Source organism: Magnolia sinica, chromosome 2, assembly GCF_029962835.1.
Source record: "Magnolia sinica isolate HGM2019 chromosome 2, MsV1, whole genome shotgun sequence".
NCBI lineage: Eukaryota > Viridiplantae > Streptophyta > Magnoliopsida > Magnoliales > Magnoliaceae > Magnolia > Magnolia sinica.
The window spans coordinates 118,726,249-118,743,782 of record NC_080574.1 but is presented as its reverse complement, the minus strand read 5'-3'; positions in this window follow the sequence as shown (position 1 = coordinate 118,743,782).

The window sequence follows — 17,534 nt, the reverse complement described above, 5'->3', positions numbered from 1 at the left end:
TTATGACTGCGGTTATAATCAGTTGAATATATGACCTGAAAAAAACCTATGGTTTGCGTGCACTTCTCATTATCCCTGTGGTGTACCCAAATAAACTCTCTACTGGGTTCATTTTTCTCTCTAGGATCTATAATCGAAGGACCCACCTGATGGACGGATTAGATTTTACACATAGACACACTAAAGTGGGGTCACGAAGCTCGGCTGTTACAGGCATTGTCGTGCAACAACGTGTTCCAGATGATTCCGGTCCGTTAGTGCCCAGGGGTGGGTAACCGGAAGCGGATTTCGCAGGAAGTTCATGTGATGCTTGGTGGAGCCCACCGTTATGTTTGTGAGAAATCCAACTCATTCATCCATTTTTTACAATCATTTTAGGCCATGATACTAAAAATCAGGTGCATTCAAAAGTAAGGCAGCCATACCACAAGAAAAATCAAGAATTTTTTTTTTCTACCGTTGAAACCTTCCTAGGTTGTGTGTCAATGTTTATATGCCATCCAAACTAAGATGAAATGAAAACACCGAAAACTTAGCCATATATGAAACTTTGTAGTCATACTAATATTTCAAAAGGTAATAATTGAATCCCCATTGTTTTATCTAATGCGGCTTACTTGAATTTTAGATCCACTTCATTTTCAGTCAATATCCTGAAATGTCTCTCAAAACAGATGAATGGTGTGCATTTATCACAAACATCATGGTCGCCCCACTAGCATCCCAAGACAGTGACTTCCCGCCAAAGCATCCGCATCCTTTAGACGACCCACTGAACATTTTTGGAAATTATGTTAGACTCCTTTGCTACTTTTCGATGTTTCTCTGGCGGAGATTACATTGATACTGGCAAGATGGGATAGTTGATATGCATGAACTTGTACCATGCATATAAACCATATAAATTGTGGGCTATTTTAAAAGGATCATAAACGAACACTACAACGATTTGACGTCTTAGAGAAAGCTACAATGAATTGATGTCGTAGCCGGCTGGGTGCTTCGTGGATATCCATTGGTAGGTTAAGAATGAAAAGAAAAATCCCAATTCAACAAACATGTCCATCAACAGATGTCAATCTCATTTTGCAAGTGTTGTATTTTAAAGTAATTTGTTTTGAAATCCAATTTTTTTCCTTCGTGTGTGTGTCTATATATATATATATATATATATATATATATATGGGAAAAACTACTATACGCTCGATCGTATTATACGATCTATAAGGTCGAGTGCTAGAGGCACGTTATTCGTCTGGAGGCACGTTATTCGTCAGATGGTGAAAATTTTAAACAAATCAGGAAATTTTATAGGGCCGCAAGTAATTTATGTATGAGCCTTTCGTTGTTGGAAGATCATGTGTAAGGATTCTGTATAGGGCCCACTATGATGTTTGTGATAAATCCAACCAGTCCATCCGTTTTTCAAAAATTATTTTAGGACATGCAACCAAAAATGAGGAGGATCCAAATATTAAATGGGCCACATGAGAGAAAACAATGGGGATTTAGTGACCACCGTTGAAACATTCATATGGTTACAAAAGGTTTGTTTTGGTTTATGTTCGTGGTGTTTTCATTTCATATCAGTGAAAATGACCTTATAAATGGTTTGGATGGAATATAAACACCAAGGTGGAGCTTAGGAAGGTTTCAGCGGTAAGCATTCCTTTCCCTACTATTTCATCTCGTATGACCTGCTTGAATTTTGGGTCCTCATTTTTGGTATAATATCCTAAAATGATATTTAAAAACAAAAAGACGGATTAGATTTCACATAAAGATCACAGTGAGCCCCACACAGAATTCTTCAACCGATCTTCATGGGAAAAGATTTAGTAGGAAATCCGGGTCCTTGGGTTTTAAGCTTGGGAAACGGACTGGCTACTCCCCCGCCACCGGCCAATGGCTGCTACATGGGCCTCACCATAATGTATGTTTTTCATCTATGCCGTCCATCCGTTTTTCCATCTAATTTAAAGGGCCGAGCCCAAAATTGAAGCATATCCAAAGATCAAGTCGATCATGCTTGGGAAAAAGTGGGGATAATGATTTCTACTGTTGAAACCTTATTAGGCCCCATAGTGATGTTTATTTGTCATCCAACTTGTTTATAAGATCATACATACATGGATGAACGGAAAACAAAAATATAAGCTTGATCCAAAACTTATGTGGCTCCTAAGAAATTTTCAACAATAGAAGTTCAATTCAACTATTTCATGTGGTGTGGTCCATTTGATCATTGTATATACTTCATTTTTGGGATCAAGCCATAAAATTTTATGGGAAAATGGATGGATGGAGAAGATAAAATACATGAATCATGGTGGACCTCACACAGTTTACTCAGTAAGCTAAGCAATCCCCTTCTGTCTAGGAGGGAGGCGGATTGGCTGGTGTACTACACACCAGCTATATAGCTGGTGTAGATACGTGTCGCACAAAGACAAGTGCCGACGCTCCTCGAGCTCCGAATTGCACGAACGGTTCAAAGGAGATCAAAGTTACATGGCCCCACAATGATTTATTTATTATATCCACACCCTTCATCCATTTTTCGAGATCAATTTAGACCATTAAACAAAAAATGAATCATATCCAAAGCTCAAATGGACCACATCAAACATAGCAACGAGGACAATGATTTTCATCGTTAAAAAATTCGTAGGGCCTACATAACTTTTATTTTCCATCCAATCTGTTAATAAGATCACAAATACATAGATGAAGAGGAAAAACAAATTTCATATTGATCGGAAGCTTCTGTGACCCCAAAAGGGTTTCAATGGCATACGTTCAATCCTCAATTGCTTTTTACGGTGTGGTCCACTTGATCTTTATATATGTCTTATCTTTAGGTTTAAGCCTTAAGACGAGCTTGCCAAATGGATGGACATTTTGGATATAACGCATACCTCATACCTTATGATGGGACCCACAAAACTTGTTGACGTTAATACACCAACTATATAGCTGGTGTGTGGTACACCAGCCTATTTGCTTCCATCTTAGAGTGGGATGTGGATTACCTAATGAGAGGTTGAGTAGCTGAAGTCACGTCACCAAGTTTTGTGGGTCCCAACATGATGTATGTATTATATCTACACCGTTCATCCATTTTGAGAGATCATATTATGGCATTATCCAAAGAATGAGGCAGATCAAAATCTCTAGTAGACCCCACCATAGAAAAAAGTGTGGAGAGTGATGCTCATGGTTAAAATCATCCTAAGGCCCACTGTACTGTTTATTTGACATCCAATCTGTTGATTAGGTCATACAGACCCATATGAAGGAAAAAAACAAAGATCAACTTGATCCAAAACTTTTATGGCCCCCAAAAAAAATTTAATGGTCGACGCCCTTTCAACTTTTTTTCATGTAATGTGGTCCATTTGAGATAGGGATATACCCCATTTTTAGTCTCATTACCATAAAATGATCTAGAAAAACATGTAGACAGCATACATATAGCATGGTGAGGCCCACATAACACCTACCACCCGTCATTGGCTGGTTGCGGGGGAGTAGCCAGTCCATTTCCCAAACCCAGGGACGCGGATTTCCTACTAAAGCCTTTCCTAATAAGATTCGCGAAAGGATTCTGTGTGGGGCCCACTGTGATATTTGTGTGAAATCCAATTCGTCCATTCGTTTTTAGATATCATTTTATGACATTATACCAAAAATTAGGAGGATCCAAAATTCAAGTGGGGCATATGAGATGAAATAGTGGGGAAAGGAATGCTTACCGTTGAAACCTTCCTATGCTCCACCTTGGTGTTTATATTCCATTCAAACTGTTTATAAGGTCATTTTCACTGATATGAAATGAAAACACTATGAACATAAACCAATACAAAACTTTTGTAGCCATATGAATGTTTCAAAGGTGGTCACTAAATCCCCACTGTTTCCTCTCATGTGGCCCATTTAATATTTGGATCCTCCTCATTTTTGGTTGCATGTCCTAAAATGATTTTGAAAAACGGATGGATGGGTTGGATTTATCACAAACATCATAGTGGGCCCCACAGAGAATCCCTGCACATGATCTTCCAATAACAAAAGGCTTACACATAAATTACTTGTGGCCCTATAAAATTTCCCGGTTTGTTTAAAATTTTCACTATCTGACGAATAACGTGCCGCCAACACTCGACCTTATAGAAGGTATAATACGGTCGAGCGTATGGTACCTTTTCCCTATATATATATATATATATATATATATATATATATATATATATATATTTATTGTAAGTGTTTTGTTTTTAGTGTATTTCTCTTGTCCCATATTAAAAATGATAAAAAAAAAAAAAAAAAAAACTCAAGTATATAAGAGAGAAATTTTGTAGGGGACTTGAGCCCCTTCACAAGGGGCGTATGAATTTGGTCCAATGGGGTTTATGACATTAGCCTGAACCTATGCTATTAATCAAATACGCGCACGTAGAGTCGTGGATGCCTGCGTGCGCGCTGGGTCAGGTCAGATCCGGGTCTAAGTCTATGTGAGGGTTGAGAGTACACTCACATTCGTACTCTGCGAGTATAACCGTACTTGTCAATTTTGCACGAATTTAAAACCAGGGACGCATCTGTTCAGGTGGTCGAACCAAAATTGGGTTCAAACCCAATGGACCTAACCCATTTGAAATGGTATTTTAAGTACCTAATCGTGGTCTATATATATGCATACTCATTTTCCAAATTAATTCCTTCAAACCAATGATTTCTTTCCATGTTTCTTCAAAAATTTGTCTCTAATTCAGTGTTGTTTTGCCAATTGAGTGCGTTGTCGAGTCAACTCACTTCAGTTAAGTTCTGCATGTTGGTTTGAGCTCGTGTATAGCGACGAGTGCACTGTTGAAACCAAGTCATTGTCATTGTATGGCCAACTGTCCAAGATTCCTATTGCATTTGGGACATGGTCTAAGGAGGGCAAATTTGGTTTCAAGTCGAATCCAGTCACGCTGCGACTTAAACAAATAAGTCATATTTTTTTTTATAACTTTATTATTTAATTTTATATTTTTCCAAATATTATCTACTATTTTGAGCACATTATTTCCAACAATCTTGAAACCAAATATTCAATTGTTGAAAATAGTAGACATCTTATTCTATATTTAGAAACAAAAACATTTTCTTCTTCTTTTCCTTTGTGTTCGACTATTTCTCTAACTGTTTAAAAAACAATTTACAACTAGAACTCTATTGTATTTCATGACTATCATCATAGTCAACCATATGACTAAATCGTCCAAAATCTAACCGTTCGCTAGATAAAATTTCAAAAGATGAAAACAGAAAATTAATTTTGCACTGGAAACATTAAATCTTTTTTATATTCTTTCATATTCATTTATAGTTGATCCAGCCAATGAAAATGAATTTAGAGATGCCAATAACCGTAAACATTAAATGTTGAATAAATTATCCAGTGAATTATATGATATGTATGTTTCTTATGAATCTGTTAAGAACATTTGAACTACACTAGAAAAGAAATATGTCTGTTTCGATAAGAAACAAAGTATTAGGGATTGGAATATCCAAATTCAATAATAAACAAAAAAAAAATCAAAGAACAAACATCATCAGTTGTTTTATTAATTCTGAATTCTCATTACATCCCTCACATTTCCTTTGATTCTAAAACAAAGTACATTTTATCAATATAATGGAAAGAAAGGAAAACATTCTAATATTGATTTTGACAGTATTTTGATTTGTGTAGCATTTGTTGCAATGACAGAAGAATCGTGCGAGTCGCCAAATATCCATATGAAGATTGCTGTTATGCAGCTATGCAAGTAGTCCCTGGTACGCAATCGTGCAACAGGTTTCTGCCCTGCTTCTCACATCATTTTCTTCTTTCTCATTGCCTTTCCCGTATCGCACCGTGGGATACCTGAAGACTTATTTGAAACTCTCGAAGATTCTTTGAAATTCCAATGACTTCTCTAGAGCTTCACTTGTGAATGAATGAAATGAGAGGGGGATGGGGTATTTATAGGCTCCCACATGTGCGAATTGGAAATCCGCACAATAGAGATCCATTGCGCGATCGCGCAACAGACCTTTTTGCCCAATCTGGGCAACTTGCCCCAAGTCCAATACTTTGGCAATTTTCCTTGTGTTGCGCGGCTGCACGATACATTTCTGTTGTGTGATCGCACAACATATCAATCTCATGCGGACTTTGTCATTTTTTGTGCTACATCAATGTCTTTGAAGATGTAGGATTTAAGAATCATGTTATTGCAAACTTCTTTCATTATGAAATGACAGACGATAAACATGTCATGAACCAGATTCATGATTATCAAAATTTGATATTGTTCAAACCCTAAGTGTAGGGTCGCGATGTAGTAATAATCTCGGTGAGACCGTGGTCGAATCCACAAGGACTAATCTCGTGTATGTTTTGAAAGTAACTAGAAGTAGAACTAGAAAAAGATGCAAATCTAAATTTGGAAATAAAGGGAGTAATTGTTGAGGGTCAAATATTGCATATTAGACCCTAGTTATTACCTGAATTTATGAACATGATACTGTTTAATGGCTTATTTTAATCATGTTTATGCAGCAATGTGAATTTAGGAGCTTGGGCTGAAAACGAGTACTAAAAGCATGGATTTAACGCTTTAAAATCACCAAGGTAAGGGATGGACCTTAGGGGACTAAGATCGAAGAATATACACGCCAGATATCCGAAAAAAATCAAGTGTTTGAGTCCAAAGGGGCTTAAAAGTCGTCCAGATTGCAAGAACACAGGGTTTCCACCATCCGTTTAGCTCAAAACTTTATATCTAGCTTGAGGACTATAAATTTTTCGTACACGTCGAATTTTAGCCATTGGATCCTTGTGAAAGTGGTCCAATGGTCAGATCAGCACATGAATTATTGATTTGGGGCCCACCTGATATCTGGATATGCTTCAATTTTGGTTTCAGCTCATTAAATGAGCTGACAAAATGGATGGATGGAGTGGATGTCTCATATACATCAAAATGGGACCCACTTTACATGGTGCATGTGCACAGCACACATGCACTGGACGAGCACCAAACTTCAAGAACCGATACTTTTTAAAAAAATTTCAAAACTCACAAGCGGACGTACCGCGTCCGCCAGTTTTGAGTAGTGGGGCCCACACATCATCTATTCGGATGATCTGGACTGTCGATTGCGTCTAGAGGGAGGGCAAGACCCTCGCCTAACTTTCCTTTTTTACCTGAGCAGGTGTACGCATGTGGATCGTCAAAAAACGCAGGATGGATGATGAATTGATTTTATACAGTGGACTGCACTAAAACTCGACCAAAACCACTCATTTCCGACTGGTTTTTTGCCAGGAATCTAATGAACGGGTTAGATTTCTCAGAAAACATCACTGTGGGGTCCACCAAGCATCTCAGTGTAAGAAAATTCGCAGGATCGTGCGTTCGGGAAATCTGGGCGGTTGTGGCCCACTATCTTTGATCATATGGATAATCCAAACCGTCCATCGTGTAGCTCGTCTAAAAAACCCTAAGGGACGTTGAGTTTTGGAAATAAAGCAAGGAAAGTGACACTTTTTTCACAGACATTCTTGGTTGCATAAAAATCTTTACACATGGGTCTGCGTAAGCTGCACAGCTGGCTACGAACGTGAAGTCGGTTCTCCACTCCTGCCGACCTACACATACTATAAGAGGAGAATAACGTGAGGGGGAGAGGGCATCTTGATCTAGGACGTGGAAACAGTGGAGCAACTTTCCTAAACAGAGTTTTTTTCTCTCCTCAATTATGTTTTTGTTGATTTATGAGTTTTAGTTTAATCATGGTCATGATTTGCTAATTAAACCTCGTAGCTAGGGCTAAGAGGTGAAGCTTGTAGTGAGATGAGAGACTTTTTGCTTATGCCTTTTATTTAAACTGAACAGATTTTGATTCTAGTTTGATTATAAGGAATACCATTAGTTTTTAATGGTTTATTGTGACTTAAATTACAATAGATCTGCGATAGCTTTGAGTATTTCCTTTTCATTATTATGATTATGAAGATAGGAAGCCTTGTTGTTCACCATCGCCCCTTGGACATGGTTGGATGATGGAATCCTTCCTAACATTCATACATTTCTTAGATTAGTTGTGGATTGGTTAAATTCTATTGTGTACTTTGTCTCATGGGCATGGTTTTGTGATGGAATCAATTTTAATTCTCATATTTCTCATCTCTTGAAAACTAGATCAAAAGAAGTTCAGATATGGATTTTAATGAATTATCTTCCAACTGGATGAAGATGGGACTCTAAATCCAGTTGTATTTATGAATCAAGCATAGATCTCCCTGATCTCTACAAGTGGATCCTTGACACCCTAGTTTTCCGCCTTTGAATTTCACAAATTTTAGTTAATTAAATTCACAATTATTCCCTTCCTTTTACCTGATTTAGATTACATCTTTGTCTAGTTCTAGTTCTAGTTACTTTTAGGATACGTACAAGATTTAGTCCCTATGGATTCGACCTCAGTCTTACCAAGATTATTACTACATCACAACCCTATACTTGGGGTGTGAACAGTAAATTTAAAGGTAAGAACTAGGGTTTTCAAGGATCCACTTGTAGCAATCAAGGGGATCTATGCTTGATTCAACGACACAACTGGAATCGGAGTCATATCTTATCAAGTTGGAAGATATCTCAATAAAACCAAATCTGAATTTCCTTTGACCTAATTCTCAACGGATGTGAGTTGCGAAAACTGAAAGTGATTCCATAAAAAACCCATGCCTAGGAGACGATGGCTCACAACAGGATAATATCAATTCATAACCAACATAGAAAGGATTCCATCACCCAGCCATGCCCAAGGGATAATGGTGAACAACAGGATTTGCTAACTTCACAATCTCAATACATGAAAAGAAGATACTCAAAACTATTGCAAATCTACTGTAATTTGAGTCACAATAAACTATTAAACTAAAAGTATATCAAACTAAAATAAAAGAGAATTCAACATAAACATGAATCAAAGCAATAGAAAACATCTCATCACGCTATAAGCTTCACCTCTTAGCCCTAGCTATGAGGTTTAGCCAACCATAGACATGATTGATCTAAAACGTTGCAAGAAAGCATGAAAAACTAAAGAAGAAGGAAGAAAAATGTTTGGCGACGGCTCTCTACCCTCCTCCAAATCTTAGATTGATTAGAGAGATCCCTAGGGATGCCCTAGGGACTCCTATTTATAGTCGTGCAACACCTCCTTTCGCACCTCTTTGGAAAAATTCGAAAACTACCTCAAACTACCCGATGGAATTGATATTAGACATCGGAGCAACTCAGTATATATGTAAGGATCAAAGCATGTTTACCTCCTATCAAGCGAAAGAAGATGAGGAACAAGTGTTCATGGGAAATGCTCTGTTATCTCCAGTTGTTGGAAAATGAAATGTTGTTCTAAGCTCACATCAAGAAAGACTTTAATGCTAAAAATGTGCTATATATGCCTGACATTTGTTGCAACTTGGTCTCTGATCCGCTTCTTAGTAAGGATGAAGTTAAACTAGTATTAATTATGATAATCTTGTAATGACCAAGAATGGAACCTTCCATGGAAATGGTTTTGTAGTGATGGTTATTCATTGTAAATGTTCTTATAATAATAATAAGATGTCATCCAATTTTTCTTATATTATAGAATATATTTTATTATAACACAATATATTATGACACATGAACATAAAATTCCTGAAAAGAATGAAACAAATAAGATTACTAGTAGACATCTTAGTCGATAACTTCAAAAAATGTGAAACTTGTATAAAATCCATATTTATTAGAAAATTCTTTAAATATGTTAGTAGAAGTTCCGAGTTATTACAATTAATACACAGTGACTTAGGTGATTTTAGAAATCACATATCTAGAAAAGGTAAAAGGTATTATATAACATTTGTATACAATTATTCTACATACACTAAAGTATACCTTCTAAGGAATAAAGATGAAACTTTAGAATCCTTCATTAAATATAAACTAGAATGAGGTTTAGCCAACCATAGACATGATTGATCTAAAACGTTGCAAGAAAGCATGAAAAACTAAAGAAGAAGGAAGAAAAATGTTTGGCGACGGCTCTCTACCCTCCTCCAAATCTTAGATTGATTAGAGAGATCCCTAGGGATGCCCTAGGGACTCCTATTTATAGTCGTGCAACACCTCCTTTCGCACCTCTTTGGAAAAATTCGAAAACTACCTCAAACTACCCGATGGAATTGATATTAGACATCGGAGCAACTCAGTATATATGTAAGGATCAAAGCATGTTTACCTCCTATCAAGCGAAAGAAGATGAGGAACAAGTGTTCATGGGAAATGCTCTGTTATCTCCAGTTGTTGGAAAATGAAATGTTGTTCTAAGCTCACATCAAGAAAGACTTTAATGCTAAAAATGTGCTATATATGCCTGACATTTGTTGCAACTTGGTCTCTGATCCGCTTCTTAGTAAGGATGAAGTTAAACTAGTATTAATTATGATAATCTTGTAATGACCAAGAATGGAACCTTCCATGGAAATGGTTTTGTAGTGATGGTTATTCATTGTAAATGTTCTTATAATAATAATAAGATGTCATCCAATTTTTCTTATATTATAGAATATATTTTATTATAACACAATATATTATGACACATGAACATAAAATTCCTGAAAAGAATGAAACAAATAAGATTACTAGTAGACATCTTAGTCGATAACTTCAAAAAATGTGAAACTTGTATAAAATCCATATTTATTAGAAAATTCTTTAAATATGTTAGTAGAAGTTCCGAGTTATTACAATTAATACACAGTGACTTAGGTGATTTTAGAAATCACATATCTAGAAAAGGTAAAAGGTATTATATAACATTTGTATACAATTATTCTACATACACTAAAGTATACCTTCTAAGGAATAAAGATGAAACTTTAGAATCCTTCATTAAATATAAACTAGAAGTTGAAAACCATCATAGTAGAAACATTATAAAACTTAGATCAGATAAATGATGAAAATATGAATCTTCTCAGTTTTAGAGAACTCTGTGAAAAGAATGAAATAGTATATAAAACTCTTGCTCCCTATACAGTAGAACAAAAATGAAATAGTTGAACGAAAGAATAAAATATAATAGATTATGATAAGTGAACGTAGAATCCTTGAAAAGAATGAGACAAATATGATTACTACCTGACATCTTAATCGATAACTTTAAAAAATGTGAAACTTGTATAGAATCCAAGTTTATTAGAAAATTCTTTAAATCTTTTAGTAGAAATTTTGAGTTATTAGAATTAATACATAGTGACTTATGTGATTTTAGAAATCACATGTCTAAAAAAGAAAAAAGATACTATATAACATTCTTAGACGATTATTCTATACACATTAAAGTGTACCTTCTAAGGAATAAAGAAGAAGCTTTAGAATTCTTTATTAAATATAAAGCAAAAGTTGAAAACTGTTATGGTAGAAACATTAGAAGACTTAAATAAGACAAAGGAGGAGAGTATGAATCTTCTTAGTTTTAGAGAACTCAGTGAAAAGAATGGAATAGTACATCAAACTATTGCTCTATATATACTAGAATAAAAATAAAATAACTAAACACAAGAATAAAACATTGAAAGAAATGATAAATGCTGTGTTAAGTAGTTTTGGTTTACCCTCTAATACGTGGAGAGAAGCCATACTATCTGCATGTTATATACAAAATACGATACCTCATAAGAAAATTGGTAAAATACCATATGAACTGTGAAAAAAAATCACACTGCTAATCATAAATATCTTAAAGCGTAGGGGTGTGTAGCTAAAGTATGGTTACTTAAAACCAATAAAAGAAAATTAGGTCCCAAGACAACTAATTGTGTGTTTATATGATGTGCAAAAAATAGTGCAGTATATAGGTTTATAGTTTTGAAATCTAAGGATAATATTTTAGATCCAAACATTATTATAAAAGCCAAAGATGCAAAATTTCTAAAAAAAATGTCTTTCTTAAGAAGATTAGAACCGCAGAAATAAAATAAATTAGTGAGTCTGATATTACTTTAACTAGTAGAAACATGGATGTAAATGAGTTTTTTACTTTCTTGTTAGAAGATGATCATAAGACCTATTCATAAACCATTAACTCTCCTAATGCTTATTTATGAAGAGAAATTATAAACGATGAATTAAATCGATCATGTCGAAAAATACCTGGGAACTCGTAGACCTTCCTCCCAATAACAAGCCTATAAGATATAAATGAGTGTTTAAAAAGATACTTAAACCATATAGGTCTATAGATAAGTTTAAAGTTAAATTGATCATAAAAGGTTTTAAATAAAAAGAATGTTATAATTACTTTAATACTTATTCACATCTAACTAGAATTACAATGATAATGGTATTAGTTGCAATAACATCCATACACAAGCTAGTAGTACATTAAACAAATGTTAAAATATTATTTCTAAATGTAGAGTTAGAAAAAGAAATTTATTTGAAGCAACCTGAAGGTTGTATAATTTCATAAAAGAAAAACAAAGCGTGTAGATTAATTAAGTCATTGTACTGTTTAAAACAGGCTCTCCTAAGAAATGGAATGAAAAATTTAACAATGTTTTAAAATCAAATGGATATTTAGTGAATGATGTGAATATATGTGTATATAAAAAATTCTATGGTAATGATGGTGTTATAATATGCATTTATGTAGACGAGCGCTTATCTTTGGAACTAATGTTAAGTTATTCAATTTGACTAAAGAACTCTTGTCAAATTGACTTAAGAGAAGCAAGTATAATATTAAGTATTTAGGTAATTAGAAAAGATAATAGGATTATTCTGTCTCAATCTCATTACGTTGAAAAAATATTAAAAATGTTTGATAACTTTGATTGCTTACCTGTTAATATACCTTACAATTATACTGTGTATCTCAAGAAGAAGCAAGGAGTGATGTATTTCAGCTTGAATATTCTCAAGTAATTAATAACCTAATATATCTGATGAATTGAACTAAACCTAATATCATTTGCAGTAGGTAGGCTAAGTAGATATACACATAATCTTGAATATGATTATTAGAACACTTGAATAAAATAATAAAATAATAAAATAATTGAAATGAACTGTTGCATATGGCATTCATTATATAAGTTATCCTCCTATGTTACAAGGATTTAATGATGCCAATAGGATCATTGATTCAAATGAAACAAAATCTACAAGTGGACATATTATCACCTTTGGTGGAGGTGTAATATCTTGAAAATCTACTAAACAAACTTGCATTACTTAGTCGACAATGGAATATAAGTTTGTTGCCTTAGAAAAGGGATGATCAGAAGTTAAATGGCTTATAAATCTATTAACGGATATATCTTTGTTGCCACAACCTGTGTTTGTTATATCTATTCATTGGATTGTTAAGTAGGTATTATAAGGGCTAAGAGTAAAATATATAATGGTAAAAGTCGAGACATTAAACTTCGACACAATATTGTGAGACACCCGTTAAATGATGGAGTCATAACAATTGATTTCGTATGATTTGAAAAGAATATGACAGATCCTCTGACCAAATGACTATCTAAAGAGTTAGTCATAAAAACATTGAAGGGAATGGGGCTGAGCCTAACCGAATGAGTTACCAATGTCGGCAACCCAACCTATACAAGTGGAGATTTTATACAATAGGTTCAATGGATAAACAACAAGATACTAAGAGACTAGGAAGCATTGGAGAGAACTTGCCCGTTCCTATGGTGTAGGCATTGCAAGCAACAATATGTGAGAGGATGAGTTTTTGAACTCTTAATGAATTCATAACCAAATGTAGTGGTATATTCAGTTGTTGTGTACACTTGATGGAATTTACCTATATGAGTATGAAAGTGTGGCCACTTCTTATGAAAAAATATATATATATTATTGTTTCTCTATAGTATTACTCATGAATATCCAAGTAACGGTGCCTGACAAAAAAGTACCAAACTATAGAACCAGCTGTAGTGGAAAAGTTGTGTGCGTGGCATGTATAACCGTTTAAGCTTAAAGGGTTAGGTTAAAGACTAATAGTTACTTGATTCCTATAAACCTGTCTTGCTTACTTTAAATATCGATTAAAGTCGGATAAACATTGGTACTATTACGTAACTCTTCTATCATATATCAAAGTATTTTGAATTTGAAACTAGTGGGGGATTGTTATATTTTAAAAAGCCTTTTAAAATAATTTATTTCAAAATTCAAAGTTTTCCCTTCATGCTTCTTTTTGTAAGTATTTTATATTTAGTGTATTTCTCTTGTACGACATCGGAAAGGACTAAAGAAGAACTCAAGTATATAAGAGAGGAGTTTTGCATAGGGATTGAGCCCCTTCTCAAGGGGCATGTGAATTTGGTTCAATGGGGGAGCTATGCCATTAGCCTGAACTTATGCCATTGACCACACGCTTGCGCTAAGCCGTGCATACGTCCCTCGCTGCGCCGTACCAGGTTGAGTTGGAGTTTGGGTCTAGGTCTAGGTCTATGTGAGAACTGAGAGTACACTCGTACTAATGGTTTTGTTCTATACTTCGCGAGTATACTAGCGCCTATCAGTTTTACATGAATTTCAAACTAGGGACACGTATGTTTAGCTAGTCGCACAAGTTGGGTTAAAACCTAATGGACTTAACCTATTTGAAACGGTGTTTTAAGCAAATAATCATGGTTTATATATAGACCTACTCATTTTCTATTATTTTTCCAACTGAGTTCATTGCTGAATTAACTAACTTCGGTTAAATTCTGTACATTGGTTCGGCCTATGTACAGTGAGTTCACCATTGGGATCGGGTCATAGTCGTTGTATCCTAGAGGTCAACTGTCCAAGATTCCTATTGTACTTAGGACACAGTCCAAGGAGGGCAAATTTGGTCTCAAGTTGAGTGACCTAGTCATGCATCGACTCAAACAAATAAGTCATCTTTTCTTACTTTATTTTATTATTTTATTTATATATATTTTTAATATTATCTACTGTTTTTAGCACATTATTTCTACGAGTATAACCTATCTACGGTGGGTCCCACGATTTGAACGGTTAACTTTAAATTACATTAATGCTACGTACAAATTTTGGGAGTGGATGCCACATGATGCCATACTCTACCTTCGTATAAGTAACTTAGGGGAGTAGATTAGGCCTCACTTGGTGAGATTTGATTAGTTATTTGCGGTTGTCATAATAAGGTCACCAAGCATATTTGAAAGTGGTTTGGTCAAGTACATACTTTGCTGATGTCACATGAGCTGGGCCAATCAAACATAGATAGGTTAAGACATCACAGAATCCACTCTCTTACACAAGTACTTTGAAAAAGCTAGTTATATGCCTGCTTGGCTCAAAATTTGATTGTTGTTGGTACCTATATATGGTGTCAGGCATGTTGAAACTTTTTACAACTCCATTTGAATCGAACCCTTATAACCTCAATAACCAAGGTAAAAAGAGAGGCCGTGACCAGTTATCTATGATTGATAACTAAAGCATTTTGACCATATATTCAGCCACCTATAATGAAACCAAGAGATTTGTTCGGAGGAGTAGAGAATCAATGAGTTTATATATATATATATATATATATATATATATATATATATATATATATATATATATATTAGCCGAAAGAATTTTATAGGTGGCTTAATTACATTAAATGAAAATAGAAGGAGCTTAATTACATTAAATGAAAAAAAAACTTACAAAGATATTTTCCCGACGATTTAGCATATGTAGCATAAATGGCGTGGTTTTAGAATTAAGTCTTCATTGGTCCAGCGACTTAGGAGTAGATGAAGCGAATTACAATATTAAAAGGAAAATAAAAAAGGTCATCCTTACGATCCAACACTCAACATAGATGAAAATGAATTACATTACTTCCAAACTAGGTTCATCTAACATATCAGCATATATGGATGGGATTACACTTCTCCTATGTTAAAGCCAATCCAACGTAGTGGCATAAATGGGTTGGGTTACTCTATTCCTAATTTAGGATTAAAAGATAAGATAAACAACATTGCGATGTAGAGTTGATTTATGTTGGGATGGCAATGACCAAAAGCTCTTCAATCTTTCTCCTATTTATAGTATTTTAAGGCGGTAGTTGAAGAGAGATATTCGTAACTACTCCTCACGTCTATTAGATGTAGAAACAACCTTCCGAACCTAAAGATAGTTGCAGTTTATTAAGTAAATGCCATGTGTGCTAGTTGTTTGTTATGTGATGATAATTGGTTGTGCGAACGTCCTACTCCTGTTACGTTGATGAGAGATATTCTTTTGAAGCCATGTGTTGGTGATTGTTATCTCTTTCTATGTACGGACATGTGTAGTGTGCCATGAAACTTAACTTAGTGTTGTTATTCCACTCCTTGAGCAATTTTGATCATAAGGACTTCTTCTACATGATGTTATGATGCATCAGCCGAATCCATCACTTGACATGACAGTGTTTTGATTGGTATCCATTTTCGATCATGAGGGCATTATGGTAAGTAGGGCTGAAAGTCGGGCGCTTTCAACCCGACTGACCCTACATTGGGTTGGGCTTGGGTAGGATATGTTGGGTTCGATCTCGAGCTTGGGCTATAGAAACACCAACCTGATCAAATTTTGCTCGAGTTCAGGTTGAAGTCTTGGGTTGCCCAACCCAACCCAAACCCGATCATTATAATATAAATAAGCGGATCGTCTTTTATGCCCGTGCACGATTTCTGATGGCTTAGGATAGCAAGATATGCCCGATTTCACTCTCCCATATGCTGGATTTTTCTCTCCCAGCTTGCGTGGGATGCAGATCTCCCACAAAAGCCTTTCTCATGAAGTTCCTGCACAAGGATGCAAGGTGGGGTTCGAAATCCAACCCGTCAATCCATTTTTCAAGCTCATTTTAGGACATTCGACCAAAAACGAGGATCCAAAACTCAATTGGGCCATAGAAGATGTAACGGCGGGAAAAGGAAGTCCTATCGTTGAAGCCTTCCTAGGCTCTACCTTGATGTTATTATGTCATCCAAACTGTTTATAAGGTCATTTTTACTAGGATGAAGTAAAAATACTAATACTTAAACCGATAAAAAATTTTTGTGGCCATATAAATATTTCAACTGTGATCACTAAATCCCCATTGTTTCCTCTCGTGTGGCCCATTTGAGTTTTGGATCCATCTTTCTTTTGGTCACATGTCCTAAAATGAACTCGAAAAATGGATGGATGGGTTTGATTTCTAACAAACATTGTAATGGGCCCCACCAAGAATCCTTGCACAGGAACTTCTTACGAAATGCTTTCATAGGAAATCCGCATCCAATTGAGTGTTCCACGCATGGGGAAATAGATTGGCTACTCCCCCTACCACTAGCCAATGGTTAGTGGTTGGTGCTTTGGGGACCTCAACATGATGTATGTGTCTCATCCATACCGTCCATCCATTTTTCCAAATAATTT